This window comes from Callithrix jacchus, chromosome 2 (assembly GCF_049354715.1).
Source record: "Callithrix jacchus isolate 240 chromosome 2, calJac240_pri, whole genome shotgun sequence".
Lineage (NCBI taxonomy): Eukaryota > Metazoa > Chordata > Mammalia > Primates > Cebidae > Callithrix > Callithrix jacchus.
In genome coordinates this window covers 49,128,724-49,151,399 of record NC_133503.1, presented here as the reverse complement: position 1 = coordinate 49,151,399, position 22,676 = coordinate 49,128,724, and the positions used below count along the sequence as shown (strand labels likewise).

The 22,676-nt window shown below is 47.1% G+C and overlaps 1 non-coding gene and 1 pseudogene across 1 annotated transcript; one reads left to right on the top strand and one right to left on the bottom strand.

Annotated features, from left to right (window-relative positions):
- Nucleotides 1-207: 207 nt before the first annotated feature.
- LOC108589329 (NADH dehydrogenase [ubiquinone] iron-sulfur protein 5 pseudogene) lies at nucleotides 208-879 on the bottom strand (annotated as a pseudogene).
- Nucleotides 880-9,354: 8,475 nt separating this feature from the next.
- LOC118151940 (small nucleolar RNA SNORA8) lies at nucleotides 9,355-9,490 on the top strand. The gene has a single exon (XR_004740332.1). It is a non-coding gene; the product is annotated as a small nucleolar RNA SNORA8 (small nucleolar RNA).
- The last annotated feature ends 13,186 nt before the right edge of the window (nucleotides 9,491-22,676 follow it).

Here is a 22,676-nt window from a genome sequence, read left to right as displayed (position 1 = left end):
GGCAGCTAAGTGTGACTCATACAATTAAGTTGTGGCCAGTGAGACGTCAGCAGAGTCCTGTATGCAGTCTACAGGAAGAGTCTTGAAGAGGAGAAGGTATGACCTTCTTCTCTTTCCTCTAGACATTCACTTTCAGATCTCTGATGGAACCTGTCACCTTTTCAGACAAACTTTCCTGACATCACAGATCCATTAGCATCCCTCAACTCTGCCCATCATTCTCTAGCTATTTATCTGTTTAGGCTGCCAAATGAGTAGACCTTAGCTCGACTTGGTATGTACGTCTATATCACCAAGTCGGTGGTTCTCAAACAGAAGTACGCATCAGATTCAGACCGCTGGGTTCCCACCCCGAGTTTCTGATTCAGTAGATCTGGGGTGGAGGCCTGAAGGTTTTCCTTCCCTTCCTTCTCTTCTTTCCCCTCTTTCCCTTCCTGCCTCCCTTCTTTCTTTCTTTCTTTTTTTTTTTTTTTTTAGGATGGAGCAATCCTTTATTTTTCTCTGGGAGAACAGAGAACAGGAAATCAGCCTCCAGACATCAGCAGCTGCTCTGCTCAGGGCTGAGGCTCCCCCTTGCCCACATGATGAGGTGGAGGGGTGTACTTCCCTTCCTTTATCAGTTCATCCCGCTGCTTCCTGATGGTACTCACATGTCTCATCATTTTCTGCCGAAGTAGACACTCTATCTATGAAATCATCATATTCTATCTTGCACTCTTTCTCTGCCCTGATACGACCGATTCCATGTGCACATTCTATCCATTCTTTTTCAAAAGCATGGCATCAAGCAGGAATCTTGCAGGGCTGTTCAGCACTTTGGATTGTCAACCATGGATCTATGTTAAGGCCAAACTTTTTCTGCACGGTCAAGAAAGGCATGGCAATCTGATGCTCGTGCCCTCGTCTATTCTCTGGCCTGCACTTCAGGACGACTCTCTTTTTCTTTATTTAGAGATGGGGTCTTGCTATGTTGCCCTCGATGGTCTTGAACTCCAGGGCTCGATTGATCCACCACCTCAGCCTCCAAAATGCTGGGATTACAGGCATGAGCCATAGAACCTGGTCTGAAGATTTGTATTTCTAAGTTCCCAAGCAGTGCTGATGTTGATGGTCCAGAGACCACATTTTGAGAATCACTGGGTTTGGTGACCACTGGACTTTTCTGCTCAGGTCACTGCTGACCCAGAACCCGAGACAATGCGCACCTGGTATCCTATAAATATTTATGACTCAGATGACAAGTATTACCTCATTCAGTTGCTTTGAGGTACTATTATTATCTACATTCCACATGTGGGGAAACAGGGTCAGAGAAGAAAGGGGCAGAGCAGGGATTTAAACATACATATGTTTATCTATAGCCATAGACTGTGCCCTTAATTGCCACACTGTTTCACTTCTAGCAGGCTGGAGCTCAGCTGAATCAGGTTAGCAAGAAAGGTGAGGAGGAGGAAGACCTGCCCTGTCCTAGCATCTCTGCAGATGTCTGGAAAGTATATGGTAGCAGAGTCCTGCCCCTGAAGGGAGCCCTGTTGCCATGGGAGCCTGAATCAGTCATATATAGGTGGCCACCAGGTGGCAGCATTGTTCTGACAGGAAGCTGCCTGCTGCCTTGGTGGTGTGGTTCTGATCTGGGTTCAGCCATCCCTGGTTTGGTGGCCCTTAGCATATCCCATTTCTTCTGTGCCTGGTTTCCTCATCTTTACAAAAAGATGCATCTCTGTCATCTCCAAAGAGCCCTTGCAGCTCAGATACCATGTAAAAGAGATAGGTGCAGCCAGTGAAATTCAAATGCTCCCAAACCAAACCATATCTCTTCTCCCCTGCTGAAAGCAACACCCACTAGAATTAGCACCAAAGAAATACAGTGCAAGCCATGAAAGTGAGCCACATATGTAATTTCACATTTTCTAGTAGCCATATTAATAAAGTATCAAAAGTGACATTATTATTATTATTACTTTTTGAGACGGAGTTTCACTCTTGCCCAGGCTGGAATGCAATGGCGCGATCTCGGCTCACCGCAACCTCCATCTCCTGGGTTTAAGTGATTCTCCTGCCTCAGCCTCCCGATTAGCTAGGATTATAGGTATGCGCCACCATGCCCGGCTAATTTTGTATTTTTAGTAGAGACAGGGTTTCTCCATGTTGGTCAGGCTGGTCTCAAACTCCCGACCTCTGGTGATCCACATGCCTTGGCCTCCCAAAGTGCTGTGATTACAGGTGTGAGCCACCATGCCCGGTGGCAAGATTATTATTAGTCCTGTTTTGCAGATGAGGAAACTGAGGCTTACTTAGGGAGACTAAGTGCCTCAGCCAAGATCATATGGCAAGTAAGTGGAAGAGTCTGGATTTAAACTTAGCTCAGTCTGGCTCCATCCAGGCCCTTCATCATGACATCATCCTGCCCTGAGGGCAGATACTTAGGGTATGCAGTCAGAGGGGCCCACTCACAGGGATTCCAAACACAAGGATTGCAAAATCCCGGGAGCAAACAAGCAGGCCTATTAGGGCAGGAGGTGAGGCCTTGAAGCTACATTCTCCCACCCCCCACAGTTGTGTGTCTGGTAAAATTGAGCTTGCCTGGCAAACAACCAGTGACTCTGACAAAAAAGAAACCATGATCTTGGGGAAATTATGTTTGCATGATGAAAAATGAAACTTGCAAAAAGAAAACCTGGCATCAAGTGGCTAGGTGCAGTGGCTCACGCCTGTGATCCTGGCACTTTGGGAGGCCAAGGCAGGCAGATCACTTGAGGTCAGGAGTTCAAGACCAGCCTGGCCAACATGGCAAAACCCTGTCTCTATTAAAAATACAAAAATAAAAAAAAATACAAAAAGAAAAAAAAATTAGCTGGGTGTGGTGGTGGGTGCCTGTAATCCTAGCTACTAGGGAGGCTGAAGCAGAAGAATTGCTTAAACCTGAGAGGTGAAGGTTGTAGTGAGTCAAGATGGTGCCACTTCATTCCAGCTGGGGTGACAGAGGGAGACTCTGTCTCAAAAAAAAAAAGAAAGAAAATCTGGCATCAGGAGAAAATTAAAATTGAGAAATGGACCAGGCACAGTGGCTCATGCCTGTAGTCCCAACACTTAGAAAGGCCGAGATAGGCAGATCACGTGAGCTCAGGAGTTTGAGACCAGCCACGGGGAGACTCTGTCTCTACAAAAATACAAAATTACCCAGGTGTCATGGTGTGTACCTGTGGTCCCAACTACTCAAGAGGCTGAGGTGGGAGGATCGCTTGAGCCCAGGAGGCAGAGGTTGCAGTGAGCCAAGATGGAATCACTGCACTCTAGCCTGGGAGATGGAGCAAGACTCTGTCTCAAAAATGAAAAAAAAAAGAGAAACGCAGAACAGGAATAACCTCAGGTGAGTGTGAAAGAGGGTAGAATTCCAAGGGACAGGGCTAGACCTACAGTATGGAGGTTACAGGGAAGCAGGTTGTGGTGCACCTTTAGGGAAAATAGCACTAACTATACCGATGATGTTTTATAGCTGAAACTTTTTAAGCCCTTATCAAGCAACTTAAATGTAGCAGCTTCTTGGTCGGGCGCATGGCTCACGCCTGTAATCCCAGCACTTTGGGAGGCTGAGGTGGGCGGATCATGAGGTCAGGAGATGGAAACCATCCTGGCCATGGTGAAATCCTGTCTCTACTAAAATACAAAAAAAAAAAATTAGCCAGGCGCGGTGGTATGTGCCTGTAGTCCCAGCTACTTAGGAGGCTGAGGCAGGGAAATTGCTTGAATCTGGGAGACAGAAGTTGCAGTGAGCCACGATCGTGCCACTGCACTCCAGCCTGGCAAAAAGAGCAAGACTGTCTCAAAAAAAACCCCCAAAAAAGTAGCAGCTTAATTTTCGTACTCACAGTAGGAAGTAGCATGCAAGTAGATCATCAGAGATGTGAGGAAGCAGGTACCGCTATTATTACCTTTTTTGGTTTTTTTTTTAGAAACAGGACTTGCTCTGTTGCCCAGCCTGGAATGCGGTGATGCGATCATGGCTCACTGCAACCTCAAACTCCTGGGTTCAAGTGATCCTCCTGCCTTACTTAGCTTTCAAAGTAGCTAGAACTACAGGCACACACCACCATGCCTGGCTAATTAAATAATTTTATTTTTATTTTTATTTGTTATTATTTTTTGAGACAGAGGCTTGTTCTGTCACCCAGGCTGGAGTGCAATGGAGTGATCTAGGCTTACTGCAACCTCCACTTCCTGGGTTCAAGCGATTCTCTTGCCTCAGCCTCCTGAGTAGCTGGGACTATAGGCGTGTGCTACCATGCCCGGCTAATTTTTTGTACTTTTAGTAGAGACGGGGTTTCACCATGTTCTAGGATGGTCTTGATCTCCTGACCTCGTTATCTGCCTGCCTCGGCTTCCCAAAGTGCTGGGATTATAGGTGTGAGACATCGAGCCCAGCTATTTTTTTTTTTTAAGAGAGGAAGTCACCCTATGTTGCCACCCTATGAACTCCTGGACTCAAGACAATCCTCCTTCCCTGGCCTCCCAAATTACTGGGATTACAGGGATGAACCACCGTGCCAAGCTGTCATTACCATTTTACAGATGAGGAAACTGAGGCGTAGGGTGCTAGTCGGCAGCAGAATTGAGATACAGCAAAGCTACTTGGATCAGAGTCTATGCTCTAAGTTGTCATGCAAGCCTACTGCTAGAATGGGTTACTCATGGAGCTGGTGAGCTTTCTGTCTCTGGAGGCATGTAAGTAGACCATCAGGCATGTGAGGAAGTGCTCAAAAACATCATTTCTGGGTAGGACAGAAGCCTGGAGGACCGATATTAAGTTTGTCTCGAAAGTACTAGAGGTAGGAATTGTTCATGTGAAACTGACCGGGATGGAATCCCATCTGCCTGCCTAATCCATACCCTTGGGAACAGGGGTTGCAGGTGACCTGACCCTCACTAAGACTGCTCAAAGTGAGTAAGAGGTCTGCAGGAAGCAGCGTGACATGGGGACTGAGAAGACGTGGTCTGGAGACAGTTCAGACATGGCTTCCAATCCTGGCTTCGCCACTTACTAGCACTCAGCTGGTGCTTATGCAGCTCATTTAATCCCCTGAAACTCACAGGGCTTGTTGTGACAATAAAATGAGAAGCCACATGGAAATAATTTACACTCAATCAAAGAGGTGAGGCTCAGGAGCCAGGGCCTTTGTGGGATTTGGAAGTTTCTCTTTCCCCTCAAACCCAGCAGATGGGGACTGTGGTGGTAGCACTGGTCACTGATCCTGAGCTGTGCAAGACCACTTATTGACCTGACAGGGGTTCCCTATGTTGCCCAGGCTGGTCTTGAACGCCTGGGCTCCAGTGATTCTCTAGCCTCAACCTCCCAAAGTGCTGGGATTACAGGCGTGATTCCCCGAACCTGGCCTGGACCCCTCCTTTGTTGCCATTCCTCGCCAGGCCAGCATCATTGGCTCTCCCTCCCCACCAAGTTACTCCGTCTGCAGAGAAAGATGCTCGCACCCGGGGTGCTTCCTGCCCAGCCACTGCCTCACCTCCTGTCCTTGCCCCCAGTGCTGCTCCAGCCACCCCTCAACCAGCTCACCAGCCTGCTCTGGTCAGCGTCTCCGGGACCTCCCACGCCCAAGTCCACCAGACTTTCCTCTGTGCTTGTCTCAGTCATCCTCGCAGCAGTATTCAACACAGCTGACCACAACTTCCTTCCAGTCTTTCCTGGGACTATGGTGGCCCCTCTCCCAGGTTTCCTTCCATCTCCCTGCCCTTCCTCCTCACTGATCAGGGCTGCCCCTCCATCCACACTCTTAAGTATCAGGGTTCCTCCAAGCTCCGCCCCAGTCCTGTGGTTTTCAATAGTGTCTGCACGTGGATAAGCCACACATGTACATGTTCATTTCTCTCTTTAGGAATTATCAGCCATGGCCGGGCACAGAGGCTGACACCTATAATTCCAGCACTTTGGGAGGCCGAGGCAGGTAGATTGCTTGAGGTCAGGAGCCTGGCCGATATGGTGAAACCCCGTCTCTATTAAAAAAAAAGGAAGTATCAGCCACCTACGTGGTGTCTACAGATGAGTGCCATCACTGAATACGGCCAGAACAAATCTGCTTTCTGCCTGCTCCAGAAGGTGTTCTGCCATCTCCCCATCTCAGTGGAGGTCAGCACCACGCCTTGGGCAGCCCCAAGCCAGGCTGCCACCTTCACCTCCTTCTCCCTTCCTCCCACAGCAAATCCTGACACTTCTACCCTCAAGACAGCTGTGGAATCTGCCCCCTTCTTCTTCTCCACCACCACTTAAAGTCACCACCATCTCTAAACCATAACCTCACTAGTCTCCCGGTCCTACTCCTACCCCCTTCAATCTGTGTGCCATGAATCAGTTTCAAATGTAAACCAGAACCAGCACCTCCCTGCCTGGGCCTCCGAGGGCTTCCCATTGTTCTTGGAATAATCCTCAAGAGGCTGCCAGGCTACAGGATCTGGTCCCAGCCTGTCTCTTCACCTGAAGCGCCTCTCCCTACCCCTCACCAGACGCATGACACTCTTTCTGTTCCTCAAATGAGCGATTGCCTTCCTGCGTTTATAATGACATTGTCATCTTCTTCTTTTCTTTTTGAGACAGAGTCTCGCCCTGTAGCCCAGGCTGGAGTACAATGGCGAGATCTCAGCTCACTGTAACCTCTGCCTCCCGGGTTCAAGTGATTCTCCTGCCACAGCCCCCAAATAGCTGGGACTCCATGACATCATGCCAGGCTGAATTGTATATTTTTAGTAGAGATGGGGTTTCACTATGTTGTCCAGGTTGGTCTTAAACTCCTGACCTCGTGACTCGCCCACCCAGCCTCCCAGAGTGCTGAAATTAAAGGTGTGAGCCCCTGGCGGACATAATCTTCTTTGCCACCTAAAGGTAAAAGCTCAGTGGCACCTTGGCCCCACCCCTCCCATATGCAGTCTGGACTGGGGTGTGTGGCCTTCTCCTGACCACAGCCCCCACCAGGGCTTGCCTCTCTAGCTTGTCTTTCCACAGCCTCTTGACTGGGCTGCCTGACTCCAGCTGTGACCTTATCCCAGCCCCAGATGGATTCCTGACCCTAAGTCCCACACTAGCCCTTGGGAGCCTAGCCTCCATCTAACACTGACTCCTGCACAGACTGACGGAGCCCCAACGCCACCGGAGACCAGGACTCCGCCCTTGCCCGGTGTCTCCCAATGCCTCTAGGTCCCAGCTCCTAGTCCAGATCAGTGCCTGGCCCATAACAGACACTTAACAAATATTTGTGGAGTGAAGGGATCTTCTGGGGCGGACTCAGTTCTGCTCAGCCTCACTACAGCCATCACAGGTCCAAAGGCTGAGCTACTTAGCCACCTGCCAGATGGCATCTGCCCTGGGAGAAGAGTAGGAAGTCCCAGATCTTGAATTGGTTGTAGAACATATGACCCTGGGCAAATCATAACCCCCTCCTGAGCTCCACTAACCCTTGCATAATGCGGGAGTGAGCAGAGCCACTCAGCTGTCTCTCCTGGAAGCCCTGTAACCACACGCAGGACCTTTTGTTTCCATGCATTTCCTCGTCCAGCGTCCCCGCTGACCTTCACAGCCGCCCACGAGGCACGAAGATGATCTGCTGGTCTTGTACAGATCCCCCACGCAGCAGCCCCAGCGAACCACCCTTTCAAAGCACTAGTCAGGAGGCAACACTCCTCTGCTTGAGCCTTCCCATGGCTCTTGATTTCACTCAGCGTGAAGCGAAAGTCCAGTGGATGGCTGCAGGATCTGGCTGCATGTGACTCTCCCCTCCCTCTCTCTCCTCCCCTCGCTCCTCCCCTCTCCTCCCTCCTCTCCCCCTCTCCCCCTCCCCCTCCCCTCCTCCTCCCCTCCCACTCCCTCTCCCCTTCAGTCACTCCACCCCAGCAATGCTGACCTCCTTGCGGGTTAGTCACCCAGGCCGTGCACATTCCCACCCAGGCACCTCTGCTCTGGCTGTGATTTCTGCCTGGTCGTGGGCTTGGTGAATTTCTCCCCTCCTTTAGGCCTGTGCTCAAACCTCTCCTTGTCAGTGAGGCCCATCCCAACACCCTATTGAAGACTACAGCCTGCCCCCAGCCCTGCGTCTCCAGAAACAACTTTCTTCCATAGCACTGACCACTCTCTAACAACAATGTAATTTACTGACCTGTCTTCTGCCCCTAGAATGTGAACTCCATGTGGATGAGGTTACTCGTCTGCCTTGTTCATCCATGTATCCCAAGCTCCTAGAACAGTGCCTGGCATCAAGTATTCAACAAATGACTGCTGAACAAATGAGAGAAGGGATGATGTATACTTGCCTGGGGTGCATATTGCAGATACAGGACTGGAGACCACGCCTGCTCCCTCCCCAGAAAGAGCCCCCTTTCCAGCCCCTTATTCATGACCAAGGTGTACTGGGGTCCAAAAGGCCCCACATAAGAAGGATGGGCTGGGCCATATGGGCTGGTGGGCAGGGCTGGGGGCACACTGCCTGCCTGCTTCTTGAACCAGTTCATCAGGGAGTCAGGGACCAAGAAGGAGAATGGGGAAGAGGAGGTCTCAGGAGACTCCACCTGCCCAGCTCACTCAGGGTGGGAACTCACAACTCTGGGATCTGAAGTGTCCAGACCAAGAGAGGGCAGGCGTCTTAGGCAGTCACTCAGACTATCTTGGGGGTGACACCAGGGATGAGACCCCTGAGATGAGCCCTCCAGGAAAGTCCAGAGAGGGAGGATGAGGCTCCCTCTGGCTATGTTGAGCAGCTCCAAATCTCTGCACATGCACAGGGTCCCAGATTCAGAATGAACAAGTGTACAGAAAAGAACACATCGCCGAGCTCTCTAACATTTATTGCATGCTCTCTCTATGTCAGCCACGTGTATATTACTTACTCAATCCTTTTACAGCCCAACGAGATGGGTCCTATTAGCATGCTCATCTCACAGGTGAGGAAACCGAGGCACAAAAAAATTCAAGTAACTTGCTCAAAATCATACATCTAGTAAGTGGTGGACTTGGATTTTTTTTCTTATCAAAAGAAAATTCTCAGCACTTTGGGAGCTGAGGTTTGTAGACTACTTGAGGCCAGGAGTTCAAGACCAGCCTGGCCAATATGGTGCAATCACATCTCTATGAAACACACACAAGTTAGCCAGGCGTGGTGGTTTGTGCCTGTAATCCAAGCTGCTCTGAGGGATGAGGCAAGAGAATCACTTGAGCCGGGCAGAGGTTGCAGTGAGCTGAGATTGCACCACTGCACTCCAGCCTAGGTGAAAGAGCAAGACTCTGTCTCAAATAAAAAACCCAAAACGGAAAACAAAATAGAAAACTTTTGATAAAGTACTGAGACATTTTGTCCAGTGTGTTTTGAGGAGTAAAACACAGCAGTTTACTCCTGCTGGGGTGTTCAAAGGTCAGTGCCATAGAAATTCAGTATGCGGCATCGTCGGTTTTCTTGGCTTTGTGCTTGTTAAACCTGGTATTGCTATTGATACAGCATTTGTACAGGTTTCTCAGAGTGTTCTGTTTGATACACTCTCAAACAGTAAGCAATGCTTTTCTTTTTTCCAGGGTGTCAAATTGAGAACCAGGCAGAGCTGCCACCCACAATAAAAAGGTGAACTTTGACATCTTCAGTTTAGCCATATTAAAAGGAGATGACAGAAGCCAAAATAAAAGAATTATGGGCTGACAGGACAACTGGATTAAAATAAGCATCGGTTTCATTAAAAAGGGCTAACTGGAAGATAAATCTTTTCACTCCAGCTCTTTAGAGGCTCTAACGTGACCTTGATGGGAAGTGGAAGAAATCACAACATGGAATTCCTTGAATAAAAATTTATTGACTTTAAAACACACACACAGCTGGGCTCACACCTGCAATCCCAGCACTTTGGGAGGCGGGCGGAGTTCAAGACCAGCCTGACCAACATGGAGAAACCCCCATCTCTACTAAAAATACAAAAAAATTAGCCGGGCATGGTGGCGCATGCCTGTAATCCCAGCTTCTTGGGAGGCTGAGGTAAGAGAATTGCTTGAACCTGGGAGGCGGAGGTTGTGGTGAGCCGAGATTGTGCCACTGCACTCCAGCCTGGGCAACAAGAGCGAAACTCCGTCTTAAAACACACACACACACATTATGTTCCTATGCTGTGAAGAGCCCATTATCCCCCAATTGTCAATATAACCACGATGGGAAGCAGTGAGGATAATTCCTGTACAAAGGAAAGTGAGTTTGTACATACTTGACTTTAAATTTTTTTCAACCTTTTTTTTTTTTTTTTTTTTTAAGACAGAGTTTCGCTCTTGTTACCCAGGCTGGCATGCAATGGCGCGATCTTGGCTCACCACAACCTCCGCCTCCTGGGTTCAAGCAATTCTCCTGCCTCAGCCTCCCGAGTAGCTGGGACTACAGGTGCGCGCCACCATGCCCAGCTAATTTTTGTATTTTTAGTAGAGACGGGGTTTCACCATGTTGACCAGGATGGTCTCGATCTCTTGACCTTGTGATCCACCCTCTTCAGCCTCCCAAAGTGCTGGGATTATAGGCGTGAGCCACTGTGCCCGGGCTTTTTCAACCATTTTTTATGAAAAAATTTAAGCATACAGAAAAGTTGATCATACACCCACCACTTAGCTTTAACTACTATTAATTTCACTTCTCTTGCTCTGTTGTATTATTATTACTATTATTATTATTTTTTTTTTTTTTTTGAGACAGGGTCTTCCCCTGTCACCAAGTTTGAATGAAATGCAGTGGCACAAAAATGGCTCACTGCAGCCTCAATCTCCTAGGCTAAGTGATTCTCCCACCTCAGCCTCCCAAGTAGCTGGGACCACAGGCACATGCCACAGTGACAGGTTAATTTTTTCTTTTTTCTCTTTTTTTACAATTTTTGTAGAGATGGGTTCTTGCCATGTTGCCCAGGCTGGTCTTGACCTCCTAGGCTCAAGGAATCCTCCCATCTCAGCCTTCCAAATTGTTGGAACTACAGGTGTGAGCCACCATGCCTGGCCTTTCGCTTTTACTTTTATTACTATTTTTTGAGACACAGTCTCACTTTGTCACCGGACTGGAGTGCAGTGGCATGATCTTGGCTCGCTGCAGCCTCGACCTCGTGGGATCAAGCAATCCTCCAGCCTCAGACTCCCAAGTAGCTGGGACTACAGGCACGCTCTACAAGGTCTGGCTTATTTTTTGGAGAGACAAGTTTTAGCCACGTGGCACAGGCTAGTCTTGAACTCCTGAGCTCAAGCAATCTGTCTGCCTTGACCTTCCAAAGTGCTAGAATTACAGGCATGAGCCATCATGCCTGGACTTTTATTTTTAGATTTTGAGACAGAGTCTCTGTCACCGAGGCTGGAGTGCAGTGGTACAATCACAGCTCATTGCAGCCTCGACTTCCTGGGCTCAAGCCATCCTTCCATCTCGGCCTCTCGAGAAGCTGGGACTACAGTTGTGTGCCACCAGGCCCAGATAATTAAAAAAAAAAACTGTAGAGATGGGGTCTCACTATGTTGCCCAGGCAGGTCTTAAACGCCTAGGCTCAAGTGATCCTCCTGCCTTGGGCTCCCAATGTGCTGGGATTACAAATGTGAGCCACTGTATCTGGCCTTTATTTTTATTTTTGAGAGAGAGTTTTGCTCTGTCACCCAGGCTGGAATGCAGTGGCATGAACACAGCTCACTGCAACATCGAATTCCTGGGCTCCAGCAATCCTCCTGCCTCAGCCTCCTGAGCTAGCTAGGACTACAGACATGCACTACTACACCTGGCTAATTAAAAAGTTTTCAGAAGCAGGATCTCTCTATAATGCCCAGACTAGTCTCAAACTCCTGGCCTCAAGCAATCTTCCCACCTCAACTTCCCAAAGTGTTGAAATTACAAGAGTGAACCACCACACCCGGCCTCTCTCTCTCTCTTTTCTAAACAATGTGAAAGTAAGTTTAGACATCATGTCATGTTACTTCCAAGTACTTCAGCCTTCATCTCCTAAACAAATTCTCCCACCAGACTAAAATTCCATTATCATACCTAAGAAGAGCAATTACCATTTCCAAATGTCATTTGACATTCAAATTTCCCCAGCTTCTCAAAATTCTTTTATATCTTTTTTTTCCAAATCGCACATCTTGCAAAGATTTACAAATTGCATTTGGTTTATTGTTTTTTAAATCTTTTAAAATATAGACCCCCATGTATCTACACACATACACCTTTCTTTGTGACACTGACTCTTTGGAGAGCAGAGATGTTGTCTCATAGGCTGTCCCTGGATTTGCCTCATTGTTTCTTCATGGTATTATTTAACTTGTTCTTCTACCCCCTGTATGACTCTAAACTGGAATTTAGGTCTAAAGCCAGATTCAGGCTAAGCATTGTGGCTCAGGTCTGTAATTCCAGCACTTCAGGAGGCCAAGGCAGGAGGATCACTGAGGTCAAGAGTTTGAGACCAGCCCGGTCAACGTGGTGAAACCCCATCTCTACTAAAAATACAAAAAATTAGTTGGGCATGGTGGCACGTGCCTGTAACCCCAGCTACTTAGGAGACTGAGGCAGGAGAATTGCCTGAACCCAGGAGGCGGAGGTTTCGGTGAGCCGAGATTGTGCCATTGCACTCCAGCCTGGGCAACAAGAGCGAAACTCCGTCTCCAAAAAAAAAAAAAAAGAAGGGTTTTTCCTCATCAACTGGGATTGAACTACAGCTCCTTTGAAAGAGGCAGGACAAATTATTATTACTGTTGTTATTATTATTATTTTGAGATAGGGTCTCTTGCTGTGTTGCACAGGCTGGAGTGCAGTGGCACAATCACAGCTCACTGCAGCCTCAACCTCCTGGGCTCAAGCTACCCTTACACCTCAGCCTCCCAAGTAGCTGGGACTACATATGCACACCACCACACTTGGCTAATTTTTTTTTTTTTTTTTTTTTGAGATGTAGTTTCACTCTTGTTGCCCAGGCTGGAGTGCAATGGTGTGATCTCAGCTCACCGCAACCTCTGCCTCCCAGGTTCAGGCATTTCTCCTGCCTCAGTCTCCTGAGTAGCTGGGATTGTAGGCATGTGCCACCATGCCTGGTTACTTTTGTATTTTTAGTAGACCTGGGGTTTCTCCATGTAGGTCAGGCTGATCTTGAACTCCCAACCTCAGGTGATCCATCCACCTCGGCATCCCAAAGTGCTGGGATTACAGGCATGAGCCACCGCGCCTGGCCGAGACAGAGTTCTTATTATGTTTCCCAGGCTGGTCTCAAACTCCTGGGCTCAAGCAATCTTCCCACCTCAGCCTCCTGAAGTACTGGGATTACAGGTATGAACCACCAGGCCTGGCCAAATTATTCTTATTGAGGCTGGGAGTGTTCCATATTTGGCTGGCGGTGACCCTTTAAGTTGGCTCCTGGTTCCTTCTTTCAAGCCCCAGGAGTCTTTGAGAACTTCCTGGCTTTCTGGAAAGTAAAAAACTAAGATGTTTCGGCACCACCTGCGTTCCTCCACTCCAGTCCTGAAACTAGGCATTTGGAAGCTGGGATGTGACCCCAGGCAGTCTGTCTCAAGTTCTTTTGTTTTTTCACACTCATGGCAAACTGCAGGGGCCAGTTCCAGTGCTGGGCACCTTGCTATGTGACCCTACGCTGGTTCCTTTCCCCTCTCTGAGTCATACTTTCTCTGTAGGAAGCTGTAGGAGCTGGATTCCATCTTACTGCATCTCCCCATCAGGGTGTGGCATCCAAGCCCCAGTGCTCCCTGTTACTCTGTCTCCCTCCTCCTGTGGTGACCAGGGTTAGGTGGGACAGGGTTCCTTCCCTGGGTGGTGGAGCCTGTGTGACAAGTGGGAAACTGGGCCTTTTTTTTTTTTTGAGATGGAGTCTCACTCTGTCACCCAGGCTGGAGTGCAGTGATGCGATCTCATTTCACTGCAACCTCTGCCTCCTGGGCTCAAGCAATTCTTTGCCTCAGCCTCCCGAGTAGCTGGGATTACAGGTGCCCATCACCATGCCCAGCTAATTTTTGTATTTTTAGTAGAGACAGCATTTCACCATCTTGGCCAGGCTGGTCTTGAACTTCTGACCTCGTGATCCACCTGCCTCGGCCTTCCAAAGTGCTGGGATTACAGGCCTGGCCGAAAACTGGGACTTCTTATCCTTTAAGGAAAGATGCAGGAAGCCATTGTCCAGCCGCCACCTGGGAAACTCAGTCTTGGGACTCTCCCTCCTTGCTGCAATCAGTCTCTAACTTCCAAGGGCACAGGCAGGATGACCTTGGGATTTCCCTCAGCTGTATCCTGAAACTGCTTCACAGAGAGAAGATTTGGAATGCCATTCGATCACCATTGGTTGACAATCTAGTGACTCCGATGCATTTTTCCCTTTATTTTAAATATAAGCCAGGCGCGGTGGCTCATGCCTGTAATCCCAGGACTTTGGGAGGCCGAGGTGGGCGGATCATTTGAGGCCAGGAGTTGGAGACCAGCCCGGCCAACATCTTGAAATCCCATCTCTATGAAAATACAAAAATTAGCCAGGGATGGTGGCAGACACCTACAATCCCAGCTAGTCAGGAGGCTGAGGCAAGAGAATTGCTTGAACCCAGGAGGCAGAGGTTGCAGTGAGACGAGATTGCGTCACTGCATAATCTGTCACCACAGCCTAGTGACACACAGTGAGACTCCATCACACACAATCACAAAAACCCAAACAAAAAACTATACATTTAGTTTTTACCTTATATCAAAATTGCAAATTGACATAGTCTAAAAGATTGGGCCAGGCATGATGGCTCATGCCTATAATCCCAGCACTTTGGGAAGCTGAGGCAGGCATATCACCTGAGATCAGGGGTTCAAGACCAGCCCAGTCAACATGATGAAACCTCATCTCTATTAAAAACAAAAAAAGGCCAAGTGTGATGGCTCACGCCTGTAATCCCAGCACTTTGGGAGGCCAAGGTGGGCGGATCATGAGGTCAGGAGATAGAGACCATTCTGGCTAACTTGGTGAAACCTTGTCTTTACTAAAAAAAAAAAAAAAAAAAAATTAGCCAGGTGTGGTGGCACAAGCCTGTAGTCCCAGCTACTCAGGAGGCTGAGACAGGAAAATCACTTGAACCTGGCAGGCAGAGGTTGCAGTGAGGGGAGATCACGCCATTGCACTCCAGCCTGAGCAACAAGAGTGAAACTCCATCTCAAAAAAAAAAAAAAAAAATCCTTCCTTTTGGTGATTCGTACCTTCCTGATGCTTTCTGAGAGGAGGAAGGGAGTTAGGAAAAGAATTTTTTTTTTTTTAATATACTGGATGTCTGATGTCTGAAAAAATATATATATATATTTATTTATATTAAAAATATATATTTTTGTCTTATATATAAATAAATAAATAATATATATATATATATATTTTTTTTTTTGAGACAGATCTTGCTCTGTCACCCAGGCTGGAGTGCAGTGGCGCAATCCTGGTTCACTTCAGCCTCTGCCTCGAAGGTTCAAGCAATTCTGCTGCCTCAGCCTCCCAAGTAGCTGGGATTACAGAACCCTGCTACTATGCCTGGCTAATTTTTGTGTTTTTAGTAGAAATAGGGTTTCACCATGTTGGCCAGGTTGGTCTCGAACTCCTGACCTCAAGTGATCCACCTCCCTTGGCTTCCCAAAGTGCTGGGATTACAGGCGTGAGCCACCGTGCCCGGCCAACTATCTGTTTTTAGCATTACTATTAATACTAAGAAATCCAGGCCAGGCGTGGTGGCTCATGCCCGTAATCTCAGCACTTTGGGAGGCCGAAGTGGGCAGATCACTTGAGGTCAGGTGTTTAAGACCAGCCTGGACATGGTGAAACCCCATCTCTACTAAAAATATAAAAATTAGCTGGGTGTGGTGGTGCACACCTGTAATCCCAGCTAATTGGGAGCTTGAAGCAGGAGAATTGCCTGAACATGGGAGGCAGAGGTTGCAGTGAGCCTAGATCTTGCCACTGCACTCCAGCCTGGGCTACAGAGCAAGACTACATTTCAAAAAAAAAAAAAAAGAGAAGAAATCTAAAGTCATTCTGATTCCTGATCCTTTGTATCTGCTTGATTTTTCCTTTCTGGAAAGTTGCAGAATCTTCTTTGTTCTTATTTTTCTGAAACTTCACAACAGCATGTCTTGCTGTGAAATTGCTTTCACACCTTGTCCTCGGTGCTCACCCGGCCTTTTCAGTTTGGAAATTTATGCCCTTGAGTTCTGGAAAATGTGTTGACTTATTTCACTGGTGATTTCTTCCCCTCTATTTTTTCTGTTCTCCATTTCTGGAACTTGATATTTGGCCGTTGGGCCTTCTGAATTGGTGTTTAATCCTCCTGTCTTTTCTGTCTGATTTTTAAATTTATCTTTGTGGTCCACACTTTGGGAGATTAAAAAAAAAACACTTTATCTTCCATCTATTGATTGTGTATTATCTGCTCTCTCTTTTTTTTCTTTTTCTTTTTTTTTTTTTTTGAGATGGAGTTTTGCTTGTTACCCAGGCTGGAGTGCAATGGCGCGATCTCGGCTCACCGCAACCTTTGCCTCCTGGGTTCAAGCAATTCTCCTGCCTCAGCCTCCTGAGTAGCTGGTATTACAGGCACGCGCCACGACGCCTGGCTAATTTTTTATTGTATTTTTAGTAGAGACAGGGTTTCTACCTGTGATCCGCCCCCCTCAGCCTCCCAAAGTGCTGGGGTTACAGGCATGACAGGTTCACGTTCTTTACTGTGTCTGATAAAGAAACTTGCAGTTTTGCCTCAGGGAGGGGGACGGATGGCACTCAGGGAGGGAGAGGGCGTGGGTATCTCACTGCCTCAGAAACAGACTTCTTACTACCCTCCTCTTTTCAGCCCCACCTCTACTCACCACCCGGGTACCTGACACACCAGTTCCTGAGTCTGTTCTGCCACATAACTAGGTGGCTTCTCAGCTTCTAGCTCAGGCTTAGGATGCAATTTTGGGGGGTCTACTAAAGGACTTAACACTTAACCCTTGCTCTCCTGCTTTCCCACTTCTAAAATTCTATTGTTGTTCTCTCACCTCCTGTTCTCTTTGTTCTTGTAGATGGACACTTAAAACAATCTATGGTCATTTTAGTGACAGGAGCAAAGTGAGAGAGGAAGCAAAAGTAAATTATGCTCTATTCATCATCAAAATCTTCAAAAAAGGAGATATAATTAATGCACTATAACATTCATCCTTTACAAATTGTATAATTCCATGCTTTTTGTATATCCACGAAGTTGTGCAGCCATCATCACTGTCAACTCTAGAATATTTTCATCACCCAAAAAGGAAGCCCCATACCTATTAGCAACCAATCCCCCTCTTTCTCCCCTGCTGCCCTCAGTAACACCCCCCGCTCACTTTTTTTTGAGGCAGTGTTTCACTCTTGTTGCCCAGGCTGGAGTTCAATGGTGCCATCTCGGTTCACTGCAACCTCCGTCTCCTGGATTCAAGCCGTTCTCCTGCCTCAGTCTCCCAAGTAGATGGGATTACAGGCATGAGCCACCACACTCAGCTAATTTTGTATTTTTAGTACAGATGGGGGTTTCACCATGTTGGTCAGGCTGGTCTCGAACTCCTGAGGTCAGATGATCCACCCACCTCAGCCTCCCAAAGTGCTGGGATTACAGGCAGGAACCACCACGCTGGGCCCCAGAAACCCCTAACCTATATTTTGTCTCTACGGATTTGCCTGTTTTGGGCATTTCTTGTAAATAGAATCATACAATGTATTGCCTTTCGTGTCCGGCTTTTTTTTACTTAGCATAATGTTTTCAAGTTTCATCCATGTTGTGGCATGAATCAGTACTTCATCATTTTTTGAAGTAACAATTTAAAGAGTATTTATTCCTCTTTCTGGCAGAATACTATTGCATTGTATGAATACATCACATTTTATTTGCCCATTCATAGTTGAATATTCAAGTTGTTTCTACTTTTTTGATATTATGAATAATGGCCCTATATTCATTTGTGTGCAAATTTTTGTGTGGATATAGGATATCATTTGTCTTGACTATATAGAAAATAGCTTAATAAAGATTTGAGTTGGGCGTGGTGGCGCACGCCTATAGTCCCAGTTACTTGGTAGGTTTAAGCATGAGAATTGCTTGAACCCAAGAGGCAAAGGCTGCAATGAGCTGAGATCACACCACTGCACTCCAGCCTGGGTGACTCTGTCTCATAAATAATAATAATAAAAAATCAGTTTCACTTCTGTTTTTTTGGTGGGGGTAATATCTATCATCTCAAATTTTATCATTTCTTTGTGTTGGGAACATTCAATATCCTCTTTCAAGCTGTTACTGAATTGAACGAGGGTCTGCTCTCAAGGCATCATAAGGCCAAATATTTACGTAGAGGTTTGTAGTGGATGAAATGAGGGTATTTATTTGTAGATGACCAAGAAAAAGAATAGGGCAGCTCATGCTTAAGATCTGACGTTGGCTGGGTGCAACAGCTCATGCCTGTAATCCCAGCACGCTGGGGCCAAGGCAGGAGGGTCGCTTGAAACAAAACAAAGAAACACGACCTCTCCAGTGGCTTGTAAGCAAGGATTTTTAGTCAGGGGTAAGTTTGAGGAAAGCAGAAGTTATACTCAAAATTGTAAATCAATGCATGAAGGCTATATTGGTTCGACTTAAAAAGGGGGAACATCTTGAAGAGGGGCCCATAGGTCATGAGTGGATTTAAAGGTTTTCTGAGTTGCATTTGGTTAAAGAGATGAAGCTTTGTCTAAAATTTGGGGTCAGAAAAAAAGAACGTTAGCTCCGACCTGTGGCATGGTCTCTTCCAGGCCCCTCAGAAAGAAATTTATTTATTTTTAATTTTTAAAATTTATTATTTGTTGACACAGGGGCTTGCTCTGTCACCCAGACTGGAGGAGTTTACTGGTGCAATCACGGCTCACTGCAACCTCAAACTCCTGGACTCAAGTGATCCTTCTGCCTCAGTCTCCCCTCTAGCTGGGACTACAAGTGTGTGCTGCCACACCTGGCTAATTAATTTTTTTACAAAATAGGGGTCTTGCTTTGTTGCCCAGGCTGGTCTTAAACTTCTGGCCTCAAGTAGTCCTCCCATCTTGGCCTCCCAAAGTGCTGAGATGACAGGTGTGAGAGGAAGAAATTTAGAGCAAAGACTGGTGGTTAGAGTTTAGTCCTCTGCTCCCCTTATCTGAGATCTGTGTGCCAGAGGATTGGTTTGGTGGGGGTCTGGGTTTACAAAAAGCAATGCAGGGACGTATGTAAAGATGTTATCTTCAGTTTTTATAGGGAGCCAAATATCCCATGATTCTAACTTTTGTGGCTATTGTCTTAAGTTATTATTGCATTTTTGTTTATCAGTTGCTCATCTACTTCTCAAGGCTAGCTAGGTGCCTGAAATACTTTTGAAGAAACTTAAGTTTCTTTATCTTTTTTCTTTATACAGATGGTTTCACCATGTTGGCCAGGCTGGTCTTGAACTCCTGACCTCAGGTGATCTGCCCGCCCCAGCCTCCCAAAGTGCTGGGATTACAGGCATGAGCCACTGCTCCTGGCCCCCCCTTTTTTTTTTCTTTAGTGATGGTCTTTAATGAGGTCTTTCACCCCAGCTGCAGTATGTACCACCACAGCTCACTGCAGCCTGGACACCCAAGGCTCCCGTGATCCTCCTGTCTCAGCCTCCTGAGTAGCTGAGACTACAGATACATGCCACCACGTCTGGCTATTTTTAAAAAAAAATTTGTGGAGACAGGATCTCACTATGTTGCCCAGGCTGATCTCAAACTCCTGGCCTCAAGCCATCCTCCTACCTTGGGTCTGCTAAAGTATTGGGAATACAGGTGTGAGACACCATTTCTGGCCTAGATTCTTCTCTATTTTTATGTTGGTGGGGTGCTTGGCCCGCCTCTAAGAGGGGTCCCTGCTCTGTCTCACAGCTATTTGAAACTGTATTATTGTTAACTAGTCATCCGGCAGTGGTATAGAATGCCAGAACTTAGTCCTTCTATGTAGGTGCACTTTTGTATCCTTTTGCATCCCCATCCCTCCCTTCCCCCCACCCTTTCCAGCCTCTAGTATCCTCTGTTCTACTTTTCACTTCTTTGAGTTCAACTTTTTTTAGCTTCCACATGTGAGTTAGAACATTCTGTGTTTAACTTTCTGTTCCTGGCTTATTTCACTTACAAAGTGTCTCCAGTTTGATCCAGTTTCATATCCAGGGTGCGAGGCTCTGGCTAAATGTTTAGTCTCACAGCTCTGCAAAGCTGGTATTACCATTTCTATATTACAAAGCAGAAAGCAAATTCAGAAAGGCTGAGGGACTGGCTCGGGGACTCTCACAGCTAGGATGTTTTGGACTTGGGATTTGAACTCAGGTCTGGCCATGTCAAAGGTCATGGCTGCTCTGCTCTCTCCTCCCAAAATACACATAGTATCTTTGACTCTTGAAATCCAAGACTCACTGAACCTTAGAACCACAAAGACTAAATTTATTTTAAAAAATTATTGGCCGGGTGCGGTGGCTCACGCCTGTAGTCCTAGCACTTTGAGAGGTTGCGGTGGGTGGATCATCTGAGGTTAGGAGTTGAAGGCCAGCCTGAACATCATGGTAAAACCACATCTTTAAAAAAAATTATTAATGCAAATTGTAAAGCACACACAATACATAAAGATTAATAAAACAAATGTGATATATAAAAGGAACTCGTTTCTTTACACTCACAGCACTTCTGACACCAAATGTGTGGATTTTTTTCTACACCAGCAACCAGTGTTCCAACTCTCTGGACACCAGCTGGTATCCTACAATTCAATTCCATTCAGGCACTATCTACTTGGGGTTAGCATCAGAACGCATAGGTTGAGGGCTCAGTCCCACAAGATTGCATCCACTTCAGATGCTAGTCCTAAAGCCCAGGCCTCCAGTATTTCTGATGACTTGGCTACAAATTGGGGATTCCTATGACTCCCTCTTAGTACTTGATAAATTGCTATAATGGTCCACAGAACTCAGAAGCACTTTACTTACTCTTACCAGTTTATTATAAAGGATACAGATGAGCAGCTGATGAAGAGGTCCATAGTGTACGGCATACGGGAAGGGTCCTGAGTACAGGAGCTTCTGTCCCTGTCCTTGTGGAGTTGGGGTGCACCACTCTCCTGGCACATGGATGTGTTCATCTATTGGAAGACCCCAAAGCCTAGTTGTTTGGGGTTTTTATGTAAGTTCCGTTATGTAGACATGGTTGGTTAGATCACTGGCCATTGGTGATTGAACTCAACCTCCAGTCCTTCTCCCCTCTCTGGAAGTCAGGGTGGGTGGGGGTGAGGTCTGAAAGTCCCGACCCTCTCTTCACCTGGTTCCCAGCCCCCATCCTAAAGCTATATAGGGGCTTCCGGCTACCAGCATTTCCTGAATATATAAAAAAAGACATTCTTCTCACTCAGGGGATGCCTTTTTTTTTTTTTTTTTTTTTTTGAGACAGAGTCTTGCTCTGTCACCCAGGCTGGAGTGCAGTGGTGCGATCTTGGCTCACTGTAGCCTCCACCTCCTGGGTTCAAGCAATTCTCTTGCCTCAGCCTCTTAAGTAGCTGGGATTACAGGCATGTGCTACCACACCCGGCTAATTTTTACATTTTTTGTAGAGACAAGGTTTCACCATGTTGGCCAGGCAAGTCTCGAACTCCTAACTTCAAGTTATTCTCCTGCCTCAGCTTCCCAAAGTGCTGGGATTACAGGTGTGAGCCACCACACCTGGCCTCATTCTGGAGATTCTATGGCTCTTAGTGGTCCTTGAGTCAGGAATCGGGGACAGAGAGCAGAGATGTTTTTCACTGTATCACAGCACAGGAGCCTTTTCAACACAGTCACACCTCCCAGGAACCCTTTCCTAGGCCGTCTTCTTCCCTTCCTGCACCGGCCCCTGTTCTCCTGGATTTGAACCACACAAGGAGGCAGAGGAGTAAAGTGGTTGAAAACGCAGGCTCCACCACTTCCTGGAGGTGAGATCCTGGACAAGAGCCCCTGTGTCCCTCTCTGTAAATGGAGATGATGAAACACTCCTCAGAGGGCCTCTGTGAAGATTACAGGAACAAAGCATGCACACGGTGCCTGGCACGAAGCAGGGCTTAGTAAGTGGAGGCAAGTCTGAGTGCCAGAGTCTGAAAACCACGGACTCTTAGGTTTGAAGGAAACCAAAATCTTCCTCTCTAAAACCCTGCGGATTTTAATTAAAGGCAAAAGGATAAAACCCAGGGGTACCCTCTGCCCCTCCTCTCTGCCTTGATCAGCTCAGAAGCAGAACTCAGAGGATCCGGATCAGACTTGGCTCTTCCCTTACATTTGTCTTCCTACATTTCCCTCCTTTTGGGACCCTGAAGATATCTTCTTCTCTGTCCTGTCACTCTATGGGACTTATGGCTCTTTGTTAAAATACTACTTAAGCAAGACCCCTAAGCCACTGCCTTGAAAGAGAAATACTTTTCAACTGAGGCCTCTCCTGCATGATGGGTACGGCACATGTTAATAAAGTTTGGCTGGTTTTTCTTTCTTTTTTTAAGATGGAGTTTCACTCTTGTTACCCAGGCTGGAGTGCAATGGTGCGATCTCGGCTCACCACAACCTCAGCCTCCTGGGTTCAGGCAATTCTCCTGCCTCAGCCTCCTGAGTAGCTGGGATTACAGGCACACGCCACCGTGC